At 38.6% G+C, this 27050-nt stretch overlaps 1 long non-coding RNA gene across 2 annotated transcripts; it reads right to left on the reverse strand.

Moving 5' to 3' along the window:
* Positions 1-14531: 14531 nt before the first annotated feature.
* Positions 14532-17990, reverse strand: LOC148153404 (uncharacterized). 2 transcript variants are annotated; one of them, XR_015761654.1, is made up of 4 exons: positions 17381-17990; positions 16272-16365; positions 15536-15691; positions 14532-14752 (listed from the first exon to the last, which is right to left on the reverse strand). It is a non-coding gene; the product is annotated as an uncharacterized LOC148153404 (long non-coding RNA). The 2 variants fall into 2 exon arrangements; XR_015761653.1 differs by having other exon boundaries at positions 16272-17990.
* Positions 17991-27050: the final 9060 nt, after the last annotated feature.

Raw genomic sequence — 27050 nt, forward strand, 5'->3', positions numbered from 1 at the left:
GATGACTCCTCATCATGCCTCTTCCGAAAAGCAGAGTCCGAAGACAGAAAGCAGCACAGATATCCTGTAAAAGCCACCGGAGGTGCACACAACGGACTTGGACGCTCACCTGGATGAGTTTAATAGAGAGGGGAAAAGAATAAAATGTAAAAGTGTAACAGCACATTTGGGCTAAGACACAGTGTGTAGCAAGTGATCACAGGAAGTCACTCATGATCTCTCTTAAGTATAGGATTTCAGACTGTACCTCAAAACAAATCGACCACTTCACTGTCCGTATTTTTTCTTTTACAAATAAACTACCAGCCAAGATTTTTCCTAAGTAGGTGTTGTGCCGATCATTTACCTTGGAAATTGATACTTTTATTTGGGAATGCCATCATGCCTAACTTTGCCGTGTTCGGATTTCAAGATGTAAAACACACAATTCTCTAAAAGGGGCAGCTTCTGATCCTGAAAATGAGTAATACTATCAAACTGTGTATAATTATGTACATAATGAAAATAGAACTAAACTTCATACAAACTGCTGAACAAACTTTTATTAGGCACTCTTGGGGGGAGGAAGGGATTTTGAAGTGTGATACTTCACTAGTGCCCCTATAGCTAAACCCAGTTATAGGGGTGCTAGTGCAAGTCAACCAGTGACCCACTATAATTTTGCATTTAAAAAAATGTCAAAGGTGACAAGAAATTTGAATGTAGAACTAAGTAATTATGTATTATTGGAAGGCATCCTTCTCTATACTTAAACATCAACTATAGAGTTTTTTTTGGTTTTTTTTTTTTGGTCATCAGTTAAATCTTAATTAACCCTTGTAAGCTGTTTTGGTCTGTGGGACCCGTTTCCACTTTTTATTATAGCAAAGTGAATAAAAGTAATTATTTGTTCAAACTGAGACTCATTGGCCTTGGGTGTCTTTCTGTGAAGAACATTATTCAGATTAATTCACCTACCGTACACCCCCCTACACATTTACAATACACCCAGGATGTTTGGGTCTACCAGCCCCAGACCTGATAAAACTGGGTACCTTCATGCTGTGCTTCTTTCCAGCCCTGTTGTTTGCATGTGTGTGTGTGTGTGGGGTGTGTGTGTGTGTGTGTGTGCGTGGGTGTGTGTGTGTGTGCGTGTGTGTTTGATCATTAAAGCCATTTTCACAAACAAAGAGAGGCCATTTGTTGAAACTGAGAACATTTTCCTGGTCTTCATTTCTTTCAGTTGCACCATTTCTACATTTCCTGTCAACTTAACATTTTTTAATACAGAGAACACAGTGGCTCACTGGTGGACCACACTGGCACCCCGACTACCATGCTTTGCAAGGTTTTTGTGGTAAACCCTTCTCTAAACTCTTAAAGGACACATAAATAGAACCAGACTCTGTTTATAATCAGGTATCCTGATTAGATTCATCCGTCTAATGGATGGATGAAAATAAACATATAATTGCTCAACCTTTCAACACACTGTATCCACAAGCCAGTCATGTTGGATTGTGAAGATGGAACTAGTTATACACCCCAGGCTTTTACATTTTCAGTTGTGATGCAGAAACACTGCATACGCTTTTCATTGTAATACACATGCTCTATAGAAAACAGAGGGGCAACACATACTTAATCTCCATGCATATAATAAGACAATGTCTTTATTAGTTCATCTTAAAAACCATGTGGAACCATGTGATTCAAAATATATGTGCCTTCAAATGAAAAAGTTTGACATCAGCTTCAAAATGAGCAACCTCCAGACATGAGGTTGAAATTTCTAATCCTGGAAGAGATACAAAAATCCCAAAGCTAACAAGGAAATGCCTACAGAGATCATTGCGACTTAAAAAAATATGCATTAGCATGTTCTACTACAGAATAACACTGGACAAGGCCACTAAATGTAGACTATAATTTTAAAAAGATATTTTAGCACTAATGAGCGAAAGCTTTAAACAAAGTTATATCAAGTACATTCACAAAATTGGAGCTTCATGTATTTTATAGGTTGAAGTGTCTTTGAGAATTCTCTTTCTGGACTTTTAATACAAAATAATAATCAATCAATTCGTCCGTGCATCTGTCCATCCATATGTGATCGCCTTCTGAAGACAGATGTACTTTTTCTAAATCAAGTTTTAAAAAAAGGTGACAATTTCACAGTACTGACATGGTGATGAGGTCTTATTTACAATCTTATTCAAAGAGTTTAGCTCAAAATAATTCCCAAGGAGATAATTTTAAAAAACGACTAAAATGAAATGATAAATGATGTCAAAATGACTAAAATGACACACAATATACTACGCTGTCAAAAAACAGCTAAAATGTTAAAAGAAGGAAAGCCATCCTCCTTCCTCCATGTGTTTTGACCATATGAGCTTAGAGCACGTCATCTTTCATCTACATGGTCCAAAAATCCGAGGTCACCCTCAAAGCCCAGGACAAAGAGTGGACTGATCCTGTGGTGTTGACTTTAACATAATGCCCTCCCTCCCCTCCATGGTGTTCAGAGGGGCCTGGGCAATGTATCTGAACTGAAGTTCGCTCAGCAGGTGGAGGTTCAAATGGGTCTCAGACCAGAGGCACATTGGGAAGGATCAAATGGCTGCTGCCTGAAGGCCTGGCCAAAGTTTGACCCAAACCAAAAACAAAACAAAGAAAAGCTAACGAAAAAAAACAACAGTCTTGTTCCAGACCATTGGTGCTCAACCCCCTCTTGCTAAAACAACACAGAGGAAAGTGTGTCATTTTAAGTATGGGTTCCGTTTTAAATAGTGTGTATGTGAGTCTATAAAGGGCTTAAGGTGCATACACACCTCAAAATACTGGTCCAAACCTAACTAACCACACAGTTGTCCTTCTTATGGTTTTCCTTTTGAGAACTTGCAATGTCCCCCTGAATATGTCAGTGCAGGAACATGAGGCCTAGTGTATGAGAGGCATACTTAAGGTGATGTTAAAAAGGTATACATTTTTGTGTCCGAGCCAGAGTACAAAGTTGAAGCTGTTTTTTTCTGTTTCACAGAACAATTATGCGCACTTTTTCTCGGTTTTGTCTTCTAGTTCTAAAATCATATAGCATATAATGATGTAGATGTAGACCTAATCTGCTGAAAACATATCTAAATTGTGGAGAATAAGCCAGTCATATCATACGGCTGAGATCTCTCAACATCTTAAGAGCCACCGATGACCGCCAGCTGTTAGGCCCCACCCTTTGCTCAGTGAGCGATTGGCCAAACTTGACCTTTTCTCTGAGAGGCACGATCTTTGGAGCTGGAAGAGATTGAAAGTATCCTCTGAGCGATAGCTGCTTTAGAGACTTGAGGCACAGAAAACACAACCTGTGAGTCACTCTCTGAAAAAGCAAACAGTGACAGGCCAGATATGAAACTGTGCAAGAGAATTCATCCATATTCTTACATCTAAACACAGAAAATCTATATTCTTAAGCTGATTATATGCAGATGAGGTTTGAAAAAAAAAAATGCATCGATCATGACACCAGGCTTGGAGAATCACATTGTCAGAATCTTCCTTTCAGGAGTTTTTAAAGAGACAGAGGCGAAATTTCAGGGTGTTAAATTATGAAGTAGAATTTATTTTAAGTTATATGTGTTGTATGTAGCATTTTTATAACAACAATGTGCCTAGAAAGCACACAATACTGCCCCTTTAAGACATTTTCAATAGAAACCATTTCTGAGTCTCCACTCAGAGGAGCCAAGTAACTTGACATCCCTGTGCATGTCAGGTGGTAGCGATGGAAGGAAGCCAGATCCTCGCGTGCACAGGGAGAACATGTAGAAGTTATCTCCCTGTAAAATTGTGATAAAATCTGAATTTGTCACACATGTGCATCTGCAAGTCTGTGCTCACTATAATCTGCATGCTTTGATGATACAATCTGTGCATAATTCACTTAGTATTTGCAAATATTCAAATCTGTGGAGTTATTTAAATGTTGGATAACCTGCAAGTGGCCCCAGAGAGTCAGAGTCAGGAGAGGAATGGAGAAAAGAAGCTACCGCTTAAAATGTATTTTTAAAAAAAGTGGTGTTCTGAATCACCCAAGCTAGTACTATAAGTTATAATTTTATCTTTTGTGTTATATTAGTTTCTCAGACATGTGCAGTAAGAGTGAAAACTGTGCTATGATCAGTTGAAAGGTGTTTTGATTGTTAAAAGAAGATACAGAAACAAAGAAGTGACATGCACAGCTTAGCTAGCACAGTCATCTCAGTACGACGTCTCCTACCACAACATGTAATACCCACTGTCAACAACGCATGCTTGGTTCTCCAAATTAGTGGAAACAGACGTCAGCTCTCAACTAAACACCAACATTTGAAGGCATCTGAATGGAACCAGTTCATAAACAAGAATTATTTTGATAGAAAAGGCCTATTTTTGTTCTGCCTGTAACTTTGTTTTTGGCTTCTTCTGTGTACTTTGCTGTCTTCAGAGGCTTTTCTGAGTATGTAGATCAAAATATTTTAGAATGAATGAATGGATGAATACACTTTATTAATCCGAGAGGAATATTCACATTTCAGTACAACCCGTCCAAATAGACAGGTGCTTCAGGCTGCAGCCCTCCACCCTAAAGAGGGCGCCACCGTGAAAAGACCAACAATATTAGATTTACTCTACACTACATGGAGGAAGACCGCAGGTGAGTTTTTAACCTAAGATCTCCTTGTATCAATGTGCTAGCCTAAGAATGAATCATTTCTGAGACCAAACCCACCTCACATTGCTTACATTTCCCAGAAAACATGCTGATGATCGATTTAGAGAAGAAACTCTAAATCCAGTCCTGTCATGTCCAGTCATCATCGTGTGACCTTAAGTGTAAGTGCAAGTTGGTAATTCAGAGAAAAATAATCTAAAGCACACTAGCAGGTCCACATCTGACAATCTGGTATTTTTTTTCTGCTCACAGTTAATTAAAACTGCAAACAGAACATGTCATGAACCAATTTGTCAGCCAGCCATGACACACTGTTGAAGCAAGCTAAAATTAGCAACCACCTCTGCAAACAAGTGCCGATGCTTATAATAGTGTGTGATGCCTGTTTTTTAAACCTTTTTGTGGCTATACTTCTAAGTCAGATAGTCCTTCAGAAATAAATGATAAAGTTGGATGTATTTTGGTGAATTCTTGTTATCACATTATAGCAGCGCTGTAAATTCCTGTTAAGACAGTGTTGGAGCAAAGAAGACAGTCCAGATACTCCAGAAAGAGAGTACTCTTTAGAGCTTTGATTTTATAAAAAATATATATATATTTCATATGGAAAATATTGTTTTTCAACTAATCCTAATAAATTGCATTCATTTTCAACTGTTGAAAGTGTAAACATTAATAATACACTTTGAATATTAAACAATATTAAACTTGATACTATATTATAAAATATATGATGTATTGAAAGAATCATAGACCTTTATTCAGGGTGAAAACTAAATGTTTAGCTGGTTGACTTAATTACATAATGCTATGTACCTTGTGTAGACATTTTGCCTACAGAATTTTTAAAAATCCCCCTAAACTCTATTCATTGCATAACAGAAAAGGAAAGAAAAACACATAAATCGCATCTTACTTAAAAAAAAAAAGAAAATTTAACATAGCGAAATCAAATTCCATAAAATAAAAATAACTACACACTAACAACAAAAAACAGGATGAATTGATTAACCAGGGGAGTAGTAGTACATGCTCAAGCTCATGAGACAACACCCGGGATTGGGATCATGAGAACAAGATGTGAAAGTATTTATCTTTTCTTTTTTTTCAGAGGGGAGGTTAAGAGCATAAATTTCCTTCTCGACATAAATAAAGATCTCCCAATTCACAAACTATGTTTTATACAATCTAATCAAACTGGAACATGCAGTTCTAGTTTGACTAGTCCCTATGGTAGTTTTTATGTTTCAAAACAGATGACAACATTAGTGTTATTATCTACTAATGCAGAGACTGTTGCATTACTTCATCAGAGCTTACAGGTAATTTGGGTAACACTTTATTTGAAGGGGGGTGAATAAGACTGACATGACACTGTCATGTCTTATTCAGGGCTTATTCATGTTCTTGACATGTGTTATGTCATGTTTATGAAAGTGTCATAACAGTCTTATTCACCCCCCCTTCAAATAAAGTGTTACCGTAATTTGTATCTTAACTATCTCTCTAGCATCATTTATTTTCTAACACTGGGTAACCAGGTTACTACCACACGAATAGGCTAGTTGTAAGCTAGCGCTAAAAGAACTCTTCACTTGTCAACAAAAACACTCAAATCAAGAAGTACTTCCTTTCTTGACTGACATTTTTTGTGATTTTGACTTGGACTGAAACGCAGGAGTACAGAAGAAACATGATGGATTTTAATATAGACAAAGAACAAAAACTTACAGTGGGACATGAAGAGAACAGCACAAAACCTGGGCAGATAGTAACAGAAGAAACTAGCAGTAAACTATGGAAACTAGGGAACCTATACACAGAGATGTGATCACTGACATGGGAACCAGGTAATTATAATTGCAATGTTGCCTGAAACTGAACCATAAAACAGAATAATTGTTTTTTTCATTTGATATTGATTATTATTTCCCAATCTTATCATGCTCACAAAAGAGATGACTGACCCAGGCATTTAATAAATCATAATAGACATGGGAATTTTACACACACATACACAATGCACTATTCTCTGATTATAGGTACTATGTGGGGAGAAAAAAATAAATAAAAAGGGAGACAACAGTGGGTGCTTTTTGATTATAATTGATGAAAAGACCGTTTTAAGAATTCAGGGGTGGGTGATATGCGATGGTGGAAATGTTTGATTTGCTGCTGATTTGCAGTCTTTCAATTTAAATCAGTCATGTGAACTCCAAAAGGCATCGGGAGAGGATTCAGCTTTTTTTCTTTATTGATAGGACAAGCTGGCATTTTAATAATTCCTCTCACATGTAGATGAAATTAACTATATCAAATTCAAATGTGGTGGTAGCTGAAATTTTCCTCCCCTATTTATTAGATAATAATATTTATATTTTGTGATGTGATAATATTTACAACATCCTCCATAATTATTTCTATCCCTGTAAAATGTCTTACAAAAGTCTAGAAATAAATGGCCACTACAGAGACCCGATGAATCCAACAGCTGTTCAGTATTATCTCTCCAGTTGGGCTGGGTATAATTTATGGTTAAAATTACACATTGAATGGTCAAAGAGCTCCAAAAATCTAAATCCTGATGGACAATTTGGAAAAAGGAAATAGAGGGAAGAGGAAGGAAAATACTTGTGGGGTTCCTCAAAGCTCACTACTGGAGACACTGTTTTTATTTTTAAAGTTCCCCAAACAAGAACTTTGAGCAGCTATTTCTTTTTTCGTGCCAATTAATTTCTTTTGGGTCAAATGAAATAAATAAACAGCTGTGAACTACTTCCATTAAACATTAATATATTAACTAAAATAAATAGCTTATGTAAAAAAACAAGTCCTTTGAGGAGCAGTTCATATTATGTTTTTAGCATAGTCTCGCAAAACGTGTCATCCACAGAAGTGCATGCAAATGAGGAGGCAAACATTAAATAAAATAACTAATTTTAGTTCCTGTTGTTCAGTTGTGTTGCTTTCTAGCGATGAATTAGCACTGTATTTGTTGGGTTGAAGCAGCCAGATACCACATTAAAGGGGACATCTCTCGATAGTCATGCTTGAGAGACGGCATGAGGAAAATGATAGGCACCCAGGTGGTCAAATGTTCTTTTTTTTTCGTGCTTCTCTTAACAGACAAACAGTCCTGCTTTTGTTGTTGTTCATCACTTTGAAGAAGGACCCATGGAGGGTGTTTACGGTTCCTCGCTTTCCCCTCCGTCCTGCATGCTTCCATGCTCCTCTGGTCAGGGTAAGCAGGAGCTTTTGTTGTGGGAGGGCGAGAGAAAACTTACATGAGCCTATGAGCCTATGGTATGTAGTGTGAAGGTGTAAGATGTATGGTATACATCTTACACACACATATATATATATATATATATATATATATATATATATATATATATATATATATATATATATATATATATATATACACAATGAAACTGCTAAAATATGGTGTTGCCAGTCATTACGGCTAGATTAATACATCTGTATTTATATAAAAAGGAACAAAATTATATTGCTCAAGGCTGGGATCCATAAATTGCGAAGATATAGTGTCACCAGATAGAAGGCATATGGCCATGGTAGGACACTGCTCCTTGTAATTGAGCGGCAGAGCAAGCAGTCCATAAAGATGCCAAGACATAGTTAAATATTTATGTAGATGAATGGAGTAATAAATAAATGGTCCAATGAATAATGGCTCGATTAAAGCGATTGCAATAGATAAGTCATGTTTTATTCAGGACCTCTAACCCGTTTAGGATTTTTTTTTTTTTTTTTTTTTAAATAAAAGAAGACGTAACTCTAATGAGTGGTTTGTTTAATTTGGGTGAGTTATTTTGACAGATCTACATTTTTAATGCATGCTTTTATAATCTCAATAAATTCACACACTTACTCAAAAAAAATAGCATCGTTCTGTATTCTGTTGCATTATATCAGTAGTTGTTTCAGTCACTGCAAAATGTTGTAAAATCAGCAAAGAAATGTTGCAACAATTTTGTTGTTCATCTCTCTCAACCAAAAAAAAAAAAAAAAAAAAAAAATCTCTTCCCTTTGTAGACAGATGAAAGTCGCACTGTGTTTCCTCCTGCTGAGGATATTGTATGTCCATGGACTCACACTGAGCTTGACCGAGATTACTGCTTTGGCATGCCCTCTACAGGCGAACTGTGGAACTGTGATCACAGGGAGTTTTAAAACATAATAATACAGTTTCCTAACATGAGTTGAGGTTACGATAAATAGAAGAAAAAAACAAAACAAAACATTTAGCTACTTTATTTCTAAATTTTTATATATATATATACAGAGCAAACACTTAATCTGATCTGTATCATCTACAATTGAACCAACATCACCATTAAAATCAGAAACATTTAAGTTTTCAGATTTCTTTCTACAACACTTTTGCAGCTTGTCTGGATCACCTCAGGCCTTCGCCACAGGCCACTAGAATCCTCCCTTTTTGTCTTCCAGATTCTTCTCCTGTGACACTTTTGGTGAATGAAAATGCTGCATAGCGACAAATGCGGGACAATACATTAGTCTGTTTTTGCACAGTAAGGGCAAAAGAAAAGCTTTCAAAAAAAGATCTAAAGGGGAGGCAACAAAAAAAAAATCAAACGTCAACAGCAAGGCGAGAGACAAAAATAAAAATAAAAAAAATCATGGAAAATATTTACAGGAACATACTTAACGTCTGGTTTAGCATAGTGCTGCCCCTTCCCCACCTGTTGCTGCCAACAATTGTAGCTTTTCTACTTCATGTTTTTTTTTTTTTTTCTGATTTTGCATTTCTCTACATAACATAGTGATGTGAAGCCATATCATCTTTACTCAAGGACATACTGTGAGAATCTCATATTGACCCATGACCCATCACTGCTATTAATCCAGAACGGTCACGCAGAGTCTTTGCAGATTTTTGTTTGTGTGTATTTATGTGGAGAGTTAAAAATATATACATGTATTAAATACATTTATCCATCCATCCATCCATCTATTTTCTGTACACCCTTGTCTCTGGTGGAGTTGGGACGGGTGCTGGTTCTTATCTCCAGTGAAACATTTTGGGCGAGAGGCGGGGTACACCCTGGATAGGTCTTAAACACATTTAAACATTATATATTTAAATATATATATTTGGTTTTATTGTTATTATTATTTATTATTTTTTGTTCTTTTTACCTAGAAAGTGAGTGGAATCAATTAGTGAACTTGTTGCCAAAAAATCTACACTTACATGCCCCTTTATTTTTTGATCCACACTTGGAGACACTTTCAGCAGAGCTCCTGCAGAATATTAAAAACATGTGTGCTATATTTGCACAGAAGCCACCAAAACTGTCACAAAAACACATAAGCAAAGATGTAGTGACACATTCAGAGTCGCTCAAAGACCCATTATAGGAGAAATTAGGCAAACAGGAGATGATGAAAGGAGAGAAACGCAGCAGGATTTCATGATTTGTCTGCAAAAGCTGCATGATACTATGGTGCAAAAAAAAACACTATTGCAAGAACATTGCTTTTTGGGTTTCTTTTTTTTTGGGGGGGCGGAGGTGGGGTGTCTTTGTTTGGTTGTGTGTATTTGACTGGGCTTTGAAGACACTCCCTTCGCCTGTGCATCTTTATTACGGAGCAGCTGAATCCCTTCCTCAAGCTCTGTCCAGCAGACACCAGCTGCATTCACCGTCACAGACCTCTGTTGGCCTTTGAAGTCTGCTCCACTGCCCGGCCTCTGACCACGAAGACTCCGTGTATCACCGACCATTTCCACAAACAAAAGACAGAAACAATAAAGGACAAAACTACCTTATTACTATTTACATGGTTCCTTTATCTAACGGAAAAGGAGAAGTTGTTTGATATTGTGAACAACAGAAAAAGAAAAAAAAAAAAATCAAGTGATTTTGGGGTGTGATCGCTCTGGGGTGTCGGGCTGATTGACTGCATGGGCAAAGTTCCCAGGGTCTGCCTTTGTGTCCAACAGCTTTTCAAACAGCCCCAGGCTTGAGAGATTTTCGCCTCAGGCAGGAAAAAAAAAAGATAAATTACAATTACATTTTGCCAAATCAGAGTCTGGAAGGTTGGCCGAATATTCTAGAAAGGTGCAAAAGAGTGAAATGAGATAGCCTTTTATCACGTGCAATCAAAGGACAATGGCTTTGGCGACAATGTAGATGTCCCATGAATATGCAAAATGAGAGCCAGGGATTCCCCGCTGATGGCATTAGATAGGACACATTTTATTTGGTTTTTGGATTTTCATGTTTTGCACATTAGCATTGAGACCCGCAATTTGAAGAGCTGGATTAAGGTTTCTTTGATGCCGCCTGAAATGTTCATGCTTAATAACAATGTTCTGCATGACCATGTCTCCCAGTAGGAATTGTCAAATAATGTATTGACTCACAATGCTGTGCAATTGGACACTTTCACATTTTGTGGCGGTGCAACCTTAAACTGTAAAATGTGTCTTATTGTGGTTTCTTTTAGTTGATCATTAAAAATTGACCATTTAAAAACAATACATATATGTGAAATGGAAGGGGAATGAGAGTTTTTCCTTGACTACCATATTTTCACTGTAATTGAAGCTGGGATATGTTTCTAGCACCTTTGCATATGTTGAGGTTGATTTATTTATTTATTTTTTTTTACAAATTCGTTTTTGCAAAATAGCTTAAGCCCAGTCAAATGTGACACAAGAGTTTACTGTGAACATCAACTCTTTAGTGTAGCTGCAGGTTCTCCATTGCATAAAGATCTGGACTTTGGTTTAGGGTCATTTTCCTGCTGATAACTGAATCTCCGCCCCAGTTTCTAGTTTTTATAAAGCCTCTAGCAGAATTTCTTCCAGGATATGTTGATTCCTCATGTTCCCCTTAAACTCTAACAAGTTCCACTGCCCTTGTTTATGAAAAGCATTCCCACACCATGATGCTGCCAAGTTAAACAATTGAGAAGATGTCAAGTTTTTTTTCCACACATGGTGTTTGCATGTAGATTAACATCTTAGTCTCCTCTGACCAGAGCAACTCTCTTTCCCATGTTCGCAATGTTATCTACTACATTACTTGTGAAAAACTGGCAAATTGGACTTCTGATCATTTTCTGTCAACACCCAGCCAGCATACCCATGTGGGCCCCATATGGGATAAAAGTGGGCTGCCAATATGGGCCCCAAATGGGTTTGTCCGCGGGTTCCATGGTGGCCCCACATGGGTTTGCCCAGTTAGATTTAAATGGGTGCTGACTGGGTTTTGAGTGGGGCCCAGATGGGTAACTTACATGAGGCCCATCTGGGCCCCACTTGGGAGCTTTCATTAATTTTTACCTGGGCCCCAACTGGGTCTAAACTGGGCTAGAATATGGGTACCAAGTGGGTTTGTCCGCGGGTTCCATGGTGGCCCCACATGGGTTTGCCCAGTTAGATTTAAATGGGTGCTGACTGGGTTTTGAGTGGGGCCCAGATGGGTAACTTACATGAGGCCCATCTGGGCCCCACTTGGGAGCTTTCATTAATTTTTACCTGGGCCCCAACTGGGTCTAAACTGGGCTAGAATATGGGTACCAAGTGGGTTTGTCCGCGGGTTCCATGGTGGCCCCACATGGGTTTGCCCAGGTAATTTAAATGGGTGCTGACTGGGTTTTGAGTGGGGCCCAGATGGGTAACTTACATGAGGCCCATCTGGGCCCCACTTGGGAGCTTTCATTAATTTTTACCTGGGCCCCAACTGGGTCTAAACTGGGCTAGAATATGGGTACCAAGTGGGTTTGTCCACGGGTTCCATGGTGGCCCCACATGGGTTTGCCCAGGTAATTTAAATGGGTGCTGACTGGGTTTTGAGTGGGGCCCAGATGGGTAACTTACATGAGGCCCATCTGGGCCCCACTTGGGAGCTTTCATTAATTTTTACCTGGGCCCCAACTGGGTCTAAACTGGGCTAGAATATGGGTACCAAGTGGGTTTGTCCACGGGTTCCATGGTGGCCCCACATGGGTTTGCCCAGGTAATTTAAATGGGTGCTGACTGGGTTTTGAGTGGGGCCCAGATGGGTAACTTACATGAGGCCCATCTGGGCCCCACTTGGGAGCTTTCATTAATTTTTACCTGGGCCCCAACTGGGTCTAAACTGGGCTAGAATATGGGTACCAAGTGGGTTTGTCCACGGGTTCCATGGTGGCCCCATATGGGTTTGCCCAGGTAGATTTAAATGGGTGCTGACTGGGTTTTCAGTGGGGCCCAGATGGGTAACTTACATGAGGCCCATCTTGGCCCCACTTGGGAGCTTTCATTTTTACCTGGGCCCCAACTGGGTCTAAACTGGGCTAGAATATGGGCACCAAGTGGGTTTGTCCACGGGTTCCATGGTGGCCCCACATGGGTTTGCCCAGGTAGATTTAAATGGGTGCTGACTGGGTTTTCAGTGGGGCCCAGATGGGTAACTTACATGAGGCCCATCTTGGCCCCACTTGGGAGCTTTCATTTTTACCTGGGCCCCAACTGGGTCTAAACTGGGCTAGAATATGGGTACCAAGTGGGTTTGTCCACGGGTTCCATGGTGGCCCCACATGGGTTTGCCCAGGTAATTTAAATGGGTGCTGACTGGGTTTTGAGTGGGGCCCAGATGGGTAACTTACATGAGGCCCATCTGGGCCCCACTTGGGAGCTTTCATTAATTTTTACCTGGGCCCCAACTGGGTCTAAACTGGGCTAGAATATGGGTACCAAGTGGGTTTGTCCACGGGTTCCATGGTGGCCCCATATGGGTTTGCCCAGGTAGATTTAAATGGGTGCTGACTGGGTTTTCAGTGGGGCCCAGATGGGTAACTTACATGAGGCCCATCTTGGCCCCACTTGGGAGCTTTCATTTTTACCTGGGCCCCAACTGGGTCTAAACTGGGCTAGAATATGGGCACCAAGTGGGTTTGTCCACGGGTTCCATGGTGGCCCCACATGGGTTTGCCCAGGTAGATTTAAATGGGTGCTGACTGGGTTTTCAGTGGGGCCCAGATGGGTAACTTACATGAGGCCCATCTTGGCCCCACTTGGGAGCTTTCATTTTTACCTGGGCCCCAACTGGGTCTAAACTGGGCTAGAATATGGGTACCAAGTGGGTTTGTCCACGGGTTCCATGGTGGCCCCACATGGGTTTGCCCAGGTAGATTTAAATGGGTGCTGACTGGGTTTTCAGTGGGGCCCAGATGCCTCATTCCAGTAGGAACAATGGGGTCTTTCTCACCTAACCTGAAAGTGAATTACATTAATAGATATACAATCTTAATCAACAAACCAAAGTATTAAAATGCTTTAGCACAAAACCTGCATTAAAGAAAAAGAGATGAAAAATGTCTTTTGGTCAAGGTTTTTATTTGGTAATTTAAAATATTCAGTTTTTTTAACTCGTCAATTATAAGAGCTTTATTGACACAGAGCAAATGATGCCACAAGAAATGCACTGGCAAAAGAAATCTACAAAATTATTCATATGGCAGATTTGAAAATAACAGAAACTAGTTTAATATAACAAATGTATAAACATAGATCTATATGTAGATATATAATTATCTATATAACTAGATTTCTAGCTATGTAAATATATATTTATCTCTATATATATAGATCTATATATCTAGTTATATTTCTAAATAACTATATCTTGTTATCTAGATAACTATGCATCTAGTTATGTAAATATGTATAGATACATAAATGTATATAGATCTATATCTAGATATGCAACTATATAGATAGATCTGTACATCTATATATAAATACATATAAATATATATCAACACACACACACACACACCTACATAGCTCTTTCACACTACATTTTTGTCAAATATTTTTAATAACCTATATGCCACACTTGAAAGCTCTCATACATCATTGTAACTGTCCATCTTGGAACCTGCCCACCTGAGTCTGAGCTGGCTCTAGTCGCTCTAACTTTTCTATTTCCACCTCTGTCCGGGGCTCCAGTAACCCACTTCGAGTGCCTTTTCCGTATCTTTGTGTGATTCCGTGGATGGATCCATTTCTTTTAAGTGCCCCTAAAAAACAAGCAAAGGTAGAAATTGCATTAGTGTTTTACTTTTAGTACAATGTAACATTAATGAAATGTGCATCTCTTCCCCTTCAAGGGGCAGAAATGCTTGCAGGGATCTGCCAAAATCAAAGCACTCTCGAGTCATTATTATTATGTACATAGAGGTGTGCAGATCGATCAGCAATCATAATCGGTTAATTTCCATGAAAATGTGTTTGATTGGTGATCGCTGATCACGGCCTCTTGTTGCAGATCACCTGTATCTCATTCGCAGCCTGTGTGTGCAGCTGATCTACTCTTTCCGTCACACTGCGCAGACTTTTTAATTTTGCCAGATAACATGTTATCATTTATACCTAAAGTGAAAAAATAACAGCCAATCCAGATGATCGGCAGAGATGAGCCCCATGGGTGATCGGTATCAGAATTGGAAGCAAAAAACCTGATCGGAGCATCCCTAGTACACACACTATATTCTTATTGTAAATTTAAAATATATTAATGTATATAAATCAACTACTGACATAAAGGTTCTATCATGGTCTTGTATATTTTGTTAATACTGTTTGAAATGCAAACAATATTACCTTCAAATTTTGTCAGCAATCAAATCTTTAAGTTCTTGAGAGCACAGTGAAAGAATACTATGTGAATTAAACCAAAAATTGAAGTCTCAGTTTTTAATCTTAAGAAAAAAAAAAGATTACTAAAAATGAACAAAAGGCATAAGACAACCAAAATTAACAAATGTTCAAGAAAAAACGTGAATATAAAAACTGATCTTTACCATACAAAACATCAGAGACGCAGGTCCCGGAACTTGTTTCCTATGTCGGCCAAACAGGTTGAACTGGAGGGCCAATTCAGGGGACATGAGGAATCGCACAGCTTGTTGTACTGCATCATCTAAGGACCCTCCTCCAATTTCTGCAACCATGACAACCTTAAGTATAATGACAATTACAAGACAACATTTTAAAATCAGGACACATGATACATTTAGTTTTTATTAATTGATTTGTTATAAGCTATATATTGTTTCACACATATATAGTTTATAAGCTTACTTTTTATACATGAACAAAATGCCAATTGTTAATGTCTGTATCAATTTAAGTCAATAAATTTTGAAGGATTAGAAGGAAAAAGTAAAGCAAGGAGAACCAAATGGGTAAAAGAACTGAGAGCAGCTCAAATGACAACCAGGGAGACAGAAGATCTAGAGCAGTGGTTCTTAGCCTTTTTTGAGGTACCGAACCCCCCAGTTTCATATGCGCATTCACCGAACCCCCCCCCCCCCCCCCCCTTGCCCCATCCCTGCGCTCCTCCGCAGCACTGATTGGCTAAGCAATGTAACGTGATCCTCCGCAGCAAATGATGGCAAAGCGGCGCATCACGACTTTACACAAGTTTTTTTTCCCTCCGCGGCAGAGGCTCCGCCGAACCCCTGGGGTTCAATCGAACCCAGGTTAAGAACCACTGATCTAGAGTTGTGTGTTACAGAAGTCCCTGTTCCACGTTACCTTCTACGTCGCTTTTCTGGAATATCATTATCTCTTTGAAGATCTGATGTCACTTCTGCCCTTGCAAGCCTTCTTCACGCTTCTCCATAGTAGTCTGTAGAAAATAATTTTTTAAAAAGTATTAAAACATTGGTAAATCTAAAGCTCCCATTTGCATTGACCAAACAAATGGCTAGTTGAGACCTAAACACCCACTTGTCATGTTTTTTGCAGTCAAACGATGACAGAATAAAACGCTTTAAAATGTCACTTACACAATAAAACAAACATGATTTTAAAATATTTACTACTATGCCTTCATTCTATTTACAAAAAAGCTTTTATGCCAAATATACTGAAACCACATGGGCCCCATTTCGTGTTGCCCATTTCTGTCCCATTCTCAGTTAGCCCACAATAATGCTGAATACAGTCTACATTTAGCCCAAATGGGCTGACAATATGGGTCCCATTTTAGGTTAAACATATGGGCCTCCTGTAGTTAGCCCAGACAAAACCCATGCCCATTCATCATTACCTATCTAGCCCATAACGACACGATTCAATGCAGTTTCATGAAGAAAAAAATATAATAATAATTAAAAATGCACAATTAATGGATCCCAGCTATGCATGCTGGCTTAATTGGCTGCGAGAAAGATTGTTAAAAACCCATGTACACAGAATGAAAGCGAAGTAGTTACTCTTTATAAATAATGTAAGTGGTTTTATCGTGTCAAGGTACTTTAAAAGCAACCTCCGCTAGCAACGTAGATTCATTAGTGAACCGATTTTATTCTGCCGCGTTGGCGCTCAAATTTACCGGTGAATGGCGCCGCAGCGTATTTGAAAATGATCTGGCCCAGAACAGTTTGAAATCGCTCTGCATCCAAATATTCTTACCTCAATAATGGCAAATGACTTATTGTGTGTGTTTTAACAATATAAAAAAAATCACCTAAAAGAAAAACAAAAAAAAAAGCCAAAAAAAAGAAGAAACAACTAATTAGGTCTTTCGGGGTACTCCGGTCATCCGAACCATTACGAGCAACAAATGTTTTAACTAGCGATTTAAAATCTCTCCCTAAAATTTGATACAATACAGACAAAACAGACAGAAGTGTACTTACAGATTCTTTAGTAGAAGGCCAGCGAACCTGCAGACTCCACGCCAACGGACTGATGGGACTACGTTTGATTTTGAAACCGCATATCCATCCGCAGTTAACAATTGTACGTTCTCCAAGAAACACGAGATTAATTTTGAGAGTAATACATCGGTTTAACAAATGTAAAACCGATGTAGCACTCACAAATTTTCTCAATAAAAATAAATAAATATAGTCGTCCTTATTCAAATGTGTTTTGGAACTACTTTCTTTAGTGGATGTGTAAAGTATCTACTTCAATTCACCAACCTTTATTGGCAACGGTGCCAGAGAAAAAATGAACAAAAAGGTTAAAAAGATTATTGAAAAAAGATTAAAAGATATAAAAAATAATCATTAATAGAAATGTTTAGTTTTTTTATTTTATTTATGCTGACAACTTGGAAAATGTTTACAGATGAAAAAACAGATGCTAAAAATTTTACTCTTGTCTTTCTCACTTGAGTTTTGTTTGAATTCATTTTCTAAACATTTTGTAATATTTTTCACGATGATCTGATCTGAACTATTTCTCCAAATAAGAATTAAGTCCTTCTGTGAAAAAGCTGCAATGAACACTTTGGATGTCTGAACATCCTAGCTTTTTCTCTTCCACTTTTCTACGTAGGTCTGAGTTTGCAGAGTGCGCAATTAACAACTGCACTGTCAATAAATGTCTCCCTCCTTGGTTGGAGATCACTGCAGCTCCTTCAGAGTTTGGCTGTTTCTCAGATTAATCCTATCTTTGGACATCCTGTCATCTTATGTGGACTGTCAAGTCTTGGTAGTTTACAGTTATGCCATGGTCTTCCCATTTTCAGTTGATAGATTGTTGCACTGGATTTCAGTGAGGAATATCAGAATTTTGTAGTTTGATTTGTCCACTCAAATTCCAATACGTGACAGTCTGTGCTTTAAAGCGTCTAAAAAGAAAATGCAACAGTCAGATCGGTTTCCAGTTTAACAGTGCTGCTCTCACCAAGGCCAAACTAGTCCTCCAGTGCCAACAATGCCACTCCAGAGATAATTCAACTACATAGCTCAAAATATCCTCTTGTAGGAGGATATTCTGGGCCATCTTTTGGAACTGGACTGTGAATACAGAAGTGTCCAGTCAGCTTGAAGCCCCTGGATGAGTGCAGCAAAGAATGTGAAAGAGAAAACAACATGCCTCTCTCCTATTACCCACCTGTGCTTCCACAGCAGCAGGTTTTTCAGACAGCGTTTGCATCATCACCCCTTAGAAATTCCCCAGGTAACGTCGCCTCCATCAGAGGCTCCGCTGCATCCCAGACAGATGACACCGGCGGCCATGCAAACCCCTGGATGGCGCCTTGCTTCACGAGCGTTGTTAGCCTTAAAGCCCTTGCGCAAGCAACTCACAAATGCCTAATGGTCTTTATCATAAATATCAGTACTGCAAAGGTTATAGTTGGATGGATATGTCCCTGCGCTCCATTTAGCCGCATCGCAGACAGCTCTGACTGATGCTACTTTCAAATGCGTGGATGCACATTGATAGAGGAGGCTTAGAGCAAAATAACAAGTGGATTGCTCTTGGGGTAATCTTAATGCAGGTGAAATATCTGCTCTTGTTTAAAGGTTATCTCAATATAACTTCTACATTGTTTTCTCAAATCTCAGCAACCTCCTCAGTTAAACTAATGGAAGACCTTGCCATTTTGCAAGAGAGTAAAAGCAGCTGAGTGGGGAAAAAGGTTCTCCATCAAAATATAACCGTAACAACAGAAAAAAGAAAAGAAAAAAAGAAACTGCAGCTTTCCCAAAGAAAGCCCATTTAAGTTTTGATTAATGGTTTACTTGCCTGAATTATAATCACATCATGATATCTATTGACCGTCATTGATTTGCTATTAGAGGACTAGTTTAACCTTGATTTATAGCAGTAGACTTGTCGAGTTCAAGGCCATAAAGGGATCATTGACAAGCAACAATGGGGTTTCCTAACATGCCCCTAAGGTCCCCTTCAGCAGCAGATCAATAAATGACCTCTATGGCTATTATTTACAAGCAAATGCATTTCAGCTTTTCTTGAAAATGATGTACAGTATCTGTCTGAGAACAAAATGAACACATTGCTCTTAACATTGGGCAAATAGAGTTTTGCAGATCCTGATGACAAAAACTAAAACAAAAAAAACAAAAAAAAAAAAAAACACAGGAAAAACCTCAGAAATGCCTCATACCCTAGAATATAGATGAAAACCAGACAACTGATATACACAATTTTACTACATTTATTTATACTTTAAGTGTTTATTCATAATTTTCTGTAACTATTTCAACTCTACTTTTTGAATGCTATCTTGGACTTATAGAAAACATATACAGGATTTGATGTAGAAGGTTTTTGAGGAAATTACAAACTGTGTTAAAGAGATGGAGGACTAAAAGACTGGAGATAAAAAATAGAGCTGCTGTTATGTAAGATCAAAATGATCTTTAACAGGTGTTTTTTTTCTGTTGTTAATATTATTACACTTATTCTGCATCCATTTTGATATTTCATAAATACTATTTCACAAAGTATCATTCAACCCTTGAAAAAAATCATTTTACAACGGTAAAAGTACTATATAAAACACTAAATTAAAGAAAAAAACAACAACAACAAAAAAGATGATGACAACTTTGGGCACAACCCTTCTAACCCTGAAGAAGAGTAGTAAAATATCCAGAAGTTTGTTGATGCTTCAGAGAATGAGCAGCTTCTCAACAAAGGGACATTTCACCAAATACTGGTGAGGGGTGTATGTGTGTGTGTGTGTCTGCAGGTGTGTGTTTATATTTGTGCCTGCATGTATAATTTGTGCATTGTATAATCAATTCTATAAGCATGCAAATTCATAATTAAAAGTCCCATAATATTATGATTAAGGCTGATGAGAATTATATGAAAACATCCCACTGGACTGTGTTTAAATCATGGTTGATTAGAGAAAAACTCTACATCCATAATCGCCACTTGGTTCGTTGAGTTATATTTGCATGTACGTTCTTTTTAGATATCTGGTTAAGTTGCCTCCCATGAATGTAAATTAAACTTCTTGTCTGACCAAAAAAACAACAACAATAACAAATAAAATAGCTTTCCATAAAAAAATAAATAAAAGGAGGGGGGATTGTTTTGTTTTTTCATATAATTTGCTGTACGGACACACACAAAATTATCATCTTTACCAAAGTTGTCCTTTGATAGCAGCTGAGATGTGTGCATAATGAGTTCATGCTGCATTATCCGTCAGTAGAGTGCACTTGCTTCGAAAAGCTACAGTGGCTCCACATTAAGAAGGACCTGAAGGGACAGAGAATCTCTCATCCAGTGACCTTTATTATGAACACAGCCCATGGGTCATTGGATGTGACACATATGTATTACGCTGATTAGGGGTGCAGCCCTGACCAGTGTCTGCAGGTGTCCAGCAGCATGAAACCGGCAGCCTCTCTCCATCCGAATTAAAAGTAAATGACGGAGGCTTGTGACCTTTTTAGTTAGGGAATAAAGCGGCGTCACTAAGACATCCGGCGAAGGTAAAAACACCTTTTCAACAAGGTGTTTCTTCCAAGCTAATGGTTAAAAAAACAAATGAAAATGCTGCTTATATTGTTCTACTTGACATGATATATCTTTAAAACTTTAAGCTTTAGCTACAGTGCCTTGCAAGTATCCACGTTTTCACACTATTTTGCACATTTTTAAAACATTCAAATCACAGTCATCAATGTGTTTTATTGGGATTTAAATTAAACTCGAGGCTGTGTGTAATTATACAGAGGAAGGAAAATTATGCATAGTTTTAAAACTTGCTTTTTTTTTTTTTACAACTATCAATTTAAAGAGTGTGGCTTGTGTTTGTGTAGAGCCCCTGTACTTTGATAACCCTAAAAACTGTGAAGTCTAACCAATTTCCCAACAGAGGGCAATTTATTCCTGGGGGGTGTTGGCTCAGGAGGTAGGGATTAGTCCTGCAACCGATCAACACATGGACTCAAGTGGAAGAATCTGTTGACATTTATTTGTCATGAAATTCACAAATCTGTCCTTTAAGAAACAGTGGCGGGAAAGAAACCGTGGTTAAAACAGAACCATTAGAAGATCCAGTTTGCAGTCTGCTAAAAGCCATATAGGGGACACAATGAATATGATATGGTGAGCTAAGATGACATTTTAACAAGTTGACTGATAAAAAAAAAGAAAAAAAAAACTGAGGGAAACTGATTATGTAGATGGAGTTAAATATAGTACAATTCAATACAAAAAAAAAGACACACCAAATATTTTAGGCCTTTAGCATTGCTATTTCTAAAAAAAATAATAAAATCGTGTCATTTCCCCTCAACTTTATAGATACGTGGTGTTCTGTATTTGGTCTATACCTTAAAATCTTAAAATCTAAAAAAACAATAGTGATTTATGTTGTTACGTGAAAAACTGTAGAAAACATCAATTAGCACTTTTGCAAGACACAGTAACTCAATATGTCCTTTACTAATCATAGAAGTGCAGAGAAATTACCAATAAATATTAACATTTCAGTCAGCCTCAAACAAACTCTTCACATCCCATGTGTAGATGATCCTGGCTGAGATTGCATGATTACCTTTTACAAGGGTGTTAGAGTATGCCGGTCAATAGAATCTATTTGGACAGGTGATGTGAGTGAGTAATTCATTATAAGGCTACAGAATCCCTTCCTCAGCAGTGCACAGTTTGAGTGCACTCTGCGAGACCCTGACGGGCCCCAGAGCCAGGGCCTGTCAAGCCAGTAGAAGCAGTGATGGAGAGGCCACACCACGGTGCACCGGAGTCCTGCTTTCACCTACGCATGTCACTTATGCTGCACATCCAGCAGCCTGTTCGGTCGCTGCAACCCAATCCAGATGTACTGAACATACATGTATGCAGGCATGCGTGAGTTGGTTGGTACATTCACATGTTCTTGTCATAAGAGCATAGGCATCTGGGCCAAAAGAGAGTCAGTGGAGATTAAGACATTTCCTGCTACTCTCCTTGTCTGAATGTCTGTCGGTCTCTGGGGTTTATAATATTCCCATTACTAAAGGGAAATTTACTCAAATCCCTCATCCTTGACAGTCATTGACATGCAGTCACAGGGGACGCTGGGTTTTCCCTCAATGGGACGTTAATGAAAAGGCTGCCAGCTCCCTGAAGAAATACTACACTGCATAGTGCCGCACCAGATAATGGCCAAGGGAAACTAAAAAGTTAACTCAAATTTTCCATGAAGTCATTTCTACATGTCTTCCAATACAAAGGTATTTCCTGTATTTCATGATAACTTGAGATAATAGATCAGAAAGTCCGAAAAACATATATTGGCCAGAGCAAGTGCTCCCATTAACTGTTCTCTTTTTTATTTCCTCTCGTTGCAAGTCACGACTGGAGCTGGAGGTCTCTTCCTGCTGAAAGTGAGTTTTCCTCTCCACTGTAGCCAAATGCTGGCTCAGGATGAGGGATTACTGGTAAGTCATGAACTTGATGCGATTAGTTTCTCTTCCTTTTAGAAAGTGTTTTACCAGTCACTAAAGCAAACTGAAACTTTGTGTTATGTGGAATCAAAAATGTATCTATCATTAAATTTATATTGGTCGATCTCATTGTATTGTATTGGAAATGATTCAGTTACACAGCAGTTGTACAGGAATGAATTGTAGCTGTTTTTCCTCAGTGTTTTGACATGGCATTTGTGCAACTTGGCGTCATACACGTACGCTGATATAAAAGCTCAAAACTCACACTTCAAAAATACACGACTATCCCGATTTTAAGAGCTAATAAAGTTGGTCTAAACAAACAGATGATTCCAGACAATTTTGAATGAGTTTTCCTGTTGTTGTACAACAACGTAAGCATCCACATCCATTTTAAGTTATTGATAAACAACATAAAAATTGAAATATACAAACTATACTATACAAACACGGTAAACACAATTCCATTTTATTATAAATCAAATCTCACTGTGCTGATTGAACCAAAAGCAGAAGCCAAAAATTCACTTACTGGCACAGTGATGTTTCAATTTTCTCATGGAGAATTGTGTGTGTGTGTGTGTGTGTGTGTGTGTGTGTGTGTGTGTGTGTGTGTGTGTGTGTGTGTGTGTGTGAGCATGTGCGTGGGGGTGTGTGTGTGTGTGCGTGTGCGTGTGTGTGTGTGTGTGGGGGTGTGTGTGTGTGTGTGTGTGTGAGAGAGAAAAAAAGAAAGTTTTTTTTTTTTTTTCCAACCACCCTCAGTGAATAAAGATGCACTGGATTATTATAAAACTAAATCAATAGTGTGTGGCACTGCTGCGTCTTTATTGCTTGTCTGGGGAGCATTCAGTCTTAAAAAAACTCACCATATTACAGCATGGGATTTGTTAGCTTCACAGTTTGGGTTATTAGATTTTAAAAACAAAATCAAGTCTCTGGATAGCAATTCTGTTTATTTAGAGATACATAAGTCCACAATAGTGATTCATGAAATAATGAGATTGTAAGTGTAGACACGTTATTGGTTTCCTTAATACTTAGATTTACGTGGAAACAAACAGAAGTTATGCATGTTCTGCAGCTCCACAGATAAGCAAAAACGAAAACAAAAACAAAAAATAGGTCTAACAATTTAGATCAAACAAACCTCGATGAATGACTATAGCATGATGCACTGATGTGCGTTTGAGTGTGTGGTTATGGAGGGAAATATCGTAATGTGCATATTCACGAGCGTTGTCAGCCTGAAAATCAGTTTGGGCTGTCAGTTTGGGACTCTCTGTCGGAGCACTGGGATCCGGTATTTCGATCTGCTTGGAAAAGCTTCCACATCATTAAATTATATTGCACTGGAAAGGTCACAATGTCTCACTGAGAAAGTTCGGCTAATTTTTCTTGCTTCCTCCGTACAGAACACTGTGTTCCACAAACACTTTCTCCGAATGAAACTAAGAGCCCGCCAAACTTTTTTAAATCTTTTTTTTGAGATTATTCAAGACATATGTCTTTCTGAAGAAAACGACTTGACATTCTGGATAATTCAAATATTTAGTTGGTTCATTTCCATTACTTATGATTTAAAGTGTGAAAAAACTTGCTTAGTAAAAACTGACATCAAACAAAAGATGCTAAGGTTTAGAGAGACACATTTTGGATTAAAAATCCTAGTTTTTTTTTAATGAAAACAGAACTACTTTTGTGTGAAAAAGTTAGGACACCTTGTGTTACCCCATTTTGCTGAAATAGCGTAAGTAGAATACGTCTTCTACCTACTAACCATTGGCATCAGTCTGAGGAAAGTTTGGTCGGTGATAAAGATCCTCTGAAATGAGTTTGAAGGATTTTACAGAAATGTCCTGTTAGTACCTTTAAGATTTTCTTCTCTTGTGATAAAGTTATCCAGTTTCCCCACCAGACACGTTCCGCTTCAGCTGTGAGACTGCCAACATTCCCAGAGTGCTGTCTTCGAACCCTTATTTATATTTCGCCGTGGTGAATATTGCTCCAGATATTTGTACAGCTACATACTGATGTAGTTGCATAAGTTAACCGTCTATCATCAAAATATCATTAGCCGTAATTGAAACTCCGTGCAGATCTCTGCCCTCTAGGTGTTAGAGCCGTCAAAGCTGGTTATGTAAAGGACGAGATGACAGTGGATGATGTTTGTGTGTGTCTTTTTTTTTTTTTTTTTTGCCTATGTGTGAAAGGTGAGTGTTGCTGCTAGCTTGGACAGTTCGCAGCCCAGCGGGGACATCGACACTCCGGCTGGGTAGGTAATGACATCAGATGCCGCGCTTGACAACAACAGGTGCCTTGGCACTGCCACCTTCTTCTGCCACGCTGTGTCAATGACATCAACACCGACCCACTGGTTAATTATAGATCAGCAATCCTCCTGCATCTTCGCTGCCCGGCAATGACAGGCGCATGACGGGATGGGGGTGATGTTCTGTGCAAGTGGGATGACAGATTTGGTAAGGAACATTAACAAGATTAAGATGTCTTTTTTTTTTTTTTTTACACTTTTTCCAACATCCTGCATGCATAGAAATTAACTATGCACATGTGTGGACTGGACTGAATGAAGACTTTGTCCCTGGCTTATCACAACACAACAAAAACTGATTGCATAATCTTACTTTTTGCACCTTGTGAATAAAAATATATTCCCCTCACGAGAGACAGAGAAATTTTGTTGTCAGTTGCCTCGCATGTTTTCGAAGCCCCTGTCACTAATTCAGTGGAAGCGCTCGGCTCCGGGGTGGAGATTGGGAGCAGATTTAGGTGCAGCATTTGGATGACCATATGGAACTCTTTGTGGCGCCAAGAGACCATGCAGCTTGGAAACCTGATCACCATCTCCCCGGTGACAGCTGGAGCCTTTACACCATCAGAGCATTTGTAGACTTCTAATTTGTCATAACCACCTCCTGTGGCAAGGAAATATGCTGTAAAATTAGGTAGGCAAAGTTTGGAATTTCTAGAATTGCGGGGGGAAAGATTTCAGGAGCGGGGCCAAGGCGAAAAGACGGATGAGGAAGTGGCAGTGAATGCGTGTTAGTCTGTGCTTGAGAGCATTAGAGAATCTTGTCTTAAGCTTCCATAGTTTAGTCCACCTTGTTCACAGACACAGACGTTCTGGTTTAAAGTTAAAGGGTTTTGTTTCAAAGTTTCTTCAATATGTATTTAGTTTGTAAAATATTTGCATAGCTCTTTTATAAGTTCTGCATTTCATGAAGGTGTGGGAGGTGATGTCACTGCGTCCATTTTGTGAAACTGTGAATGGCAGCTTTCAAGTCTTGTAGATGATCTTCAGTTAGATTTACATCTGGACTTTGTCGTGTCTCATTGTTGAGATGATGCCTTCGGAGTGATATTCATTAATTTTCCTCCACAGATTGAAGTTGTAATGCATCATGACAAAACCAGGAACAAGTTGCTAGAGCAGAAACCAATGAAAGATGTACAAATCGTACATTTCTAAGAAAATAGAGATCGTTGTTTGTTTTGTTTCTTTTTTTTTTTTTTTTTGCTGTGTGTACTAGTTGAAGTCATGAAGAAATCAACCCCTAATTTAAATAGCAGTTTTGAAATTAGTTTTGAAATTGTAAATTTTATGTTTGAATTCAGCCTGTTTACAGAGTAAATCTGAGCCATTTTGATAGTTGAGGAAAAACTCACACCTGATTAACATACCAGGTCCAATGGTAAGTGGTAAACTGCCAGTTCTTGTGCACGAGTGTGGGACAAGTGTGCTGATATTCAAATTGAATAATGTCTTTCATTTATTTTTTACTTCTACCTGTTTGACATCATTAGAAAGCTTGGAATCCACACCACTACTAACTGTCCTGTCCACAGATCCCCTTACTTGAGCTCAGCAGCATCTTGGTAGGTTTTGCTGTTCTCTGTGAGATCTTCAAAGCCTAGGATGTTGTTTTATAACCTGAGCTGACCTGCTTTGCATTTCTCCACAACTTTCTCTGCACCCATCTGCCATGTTGCTTGGTCTTCGTTATACTGCTTGCTTACTAATGTTCTGTAACAAATATCTGAGGCCTCCACAAACCAGCTCTATTTATAGTGAGACACTTAATTAGGTGATTTCTGCAGGCAATTGCTTGAACTGGATTTT

This window comes from Poecilia mexicana, unplaced genomic scaffold (assembly GCF_051168715.1).
Source record: "Poecilia mexicana isolate PSO_F unplaced genomic scaffold, ASM5116871v1 scaffold_20, whole genome shotgun sequence".
In the NCBI taxonomy this organism is placed as follows: Eukaryota; Metazoa; Chordata; class Actinopteri; order Cyprinodontiformes; family Poeciliidae; genus Poecilia; species Poecilia mexicana.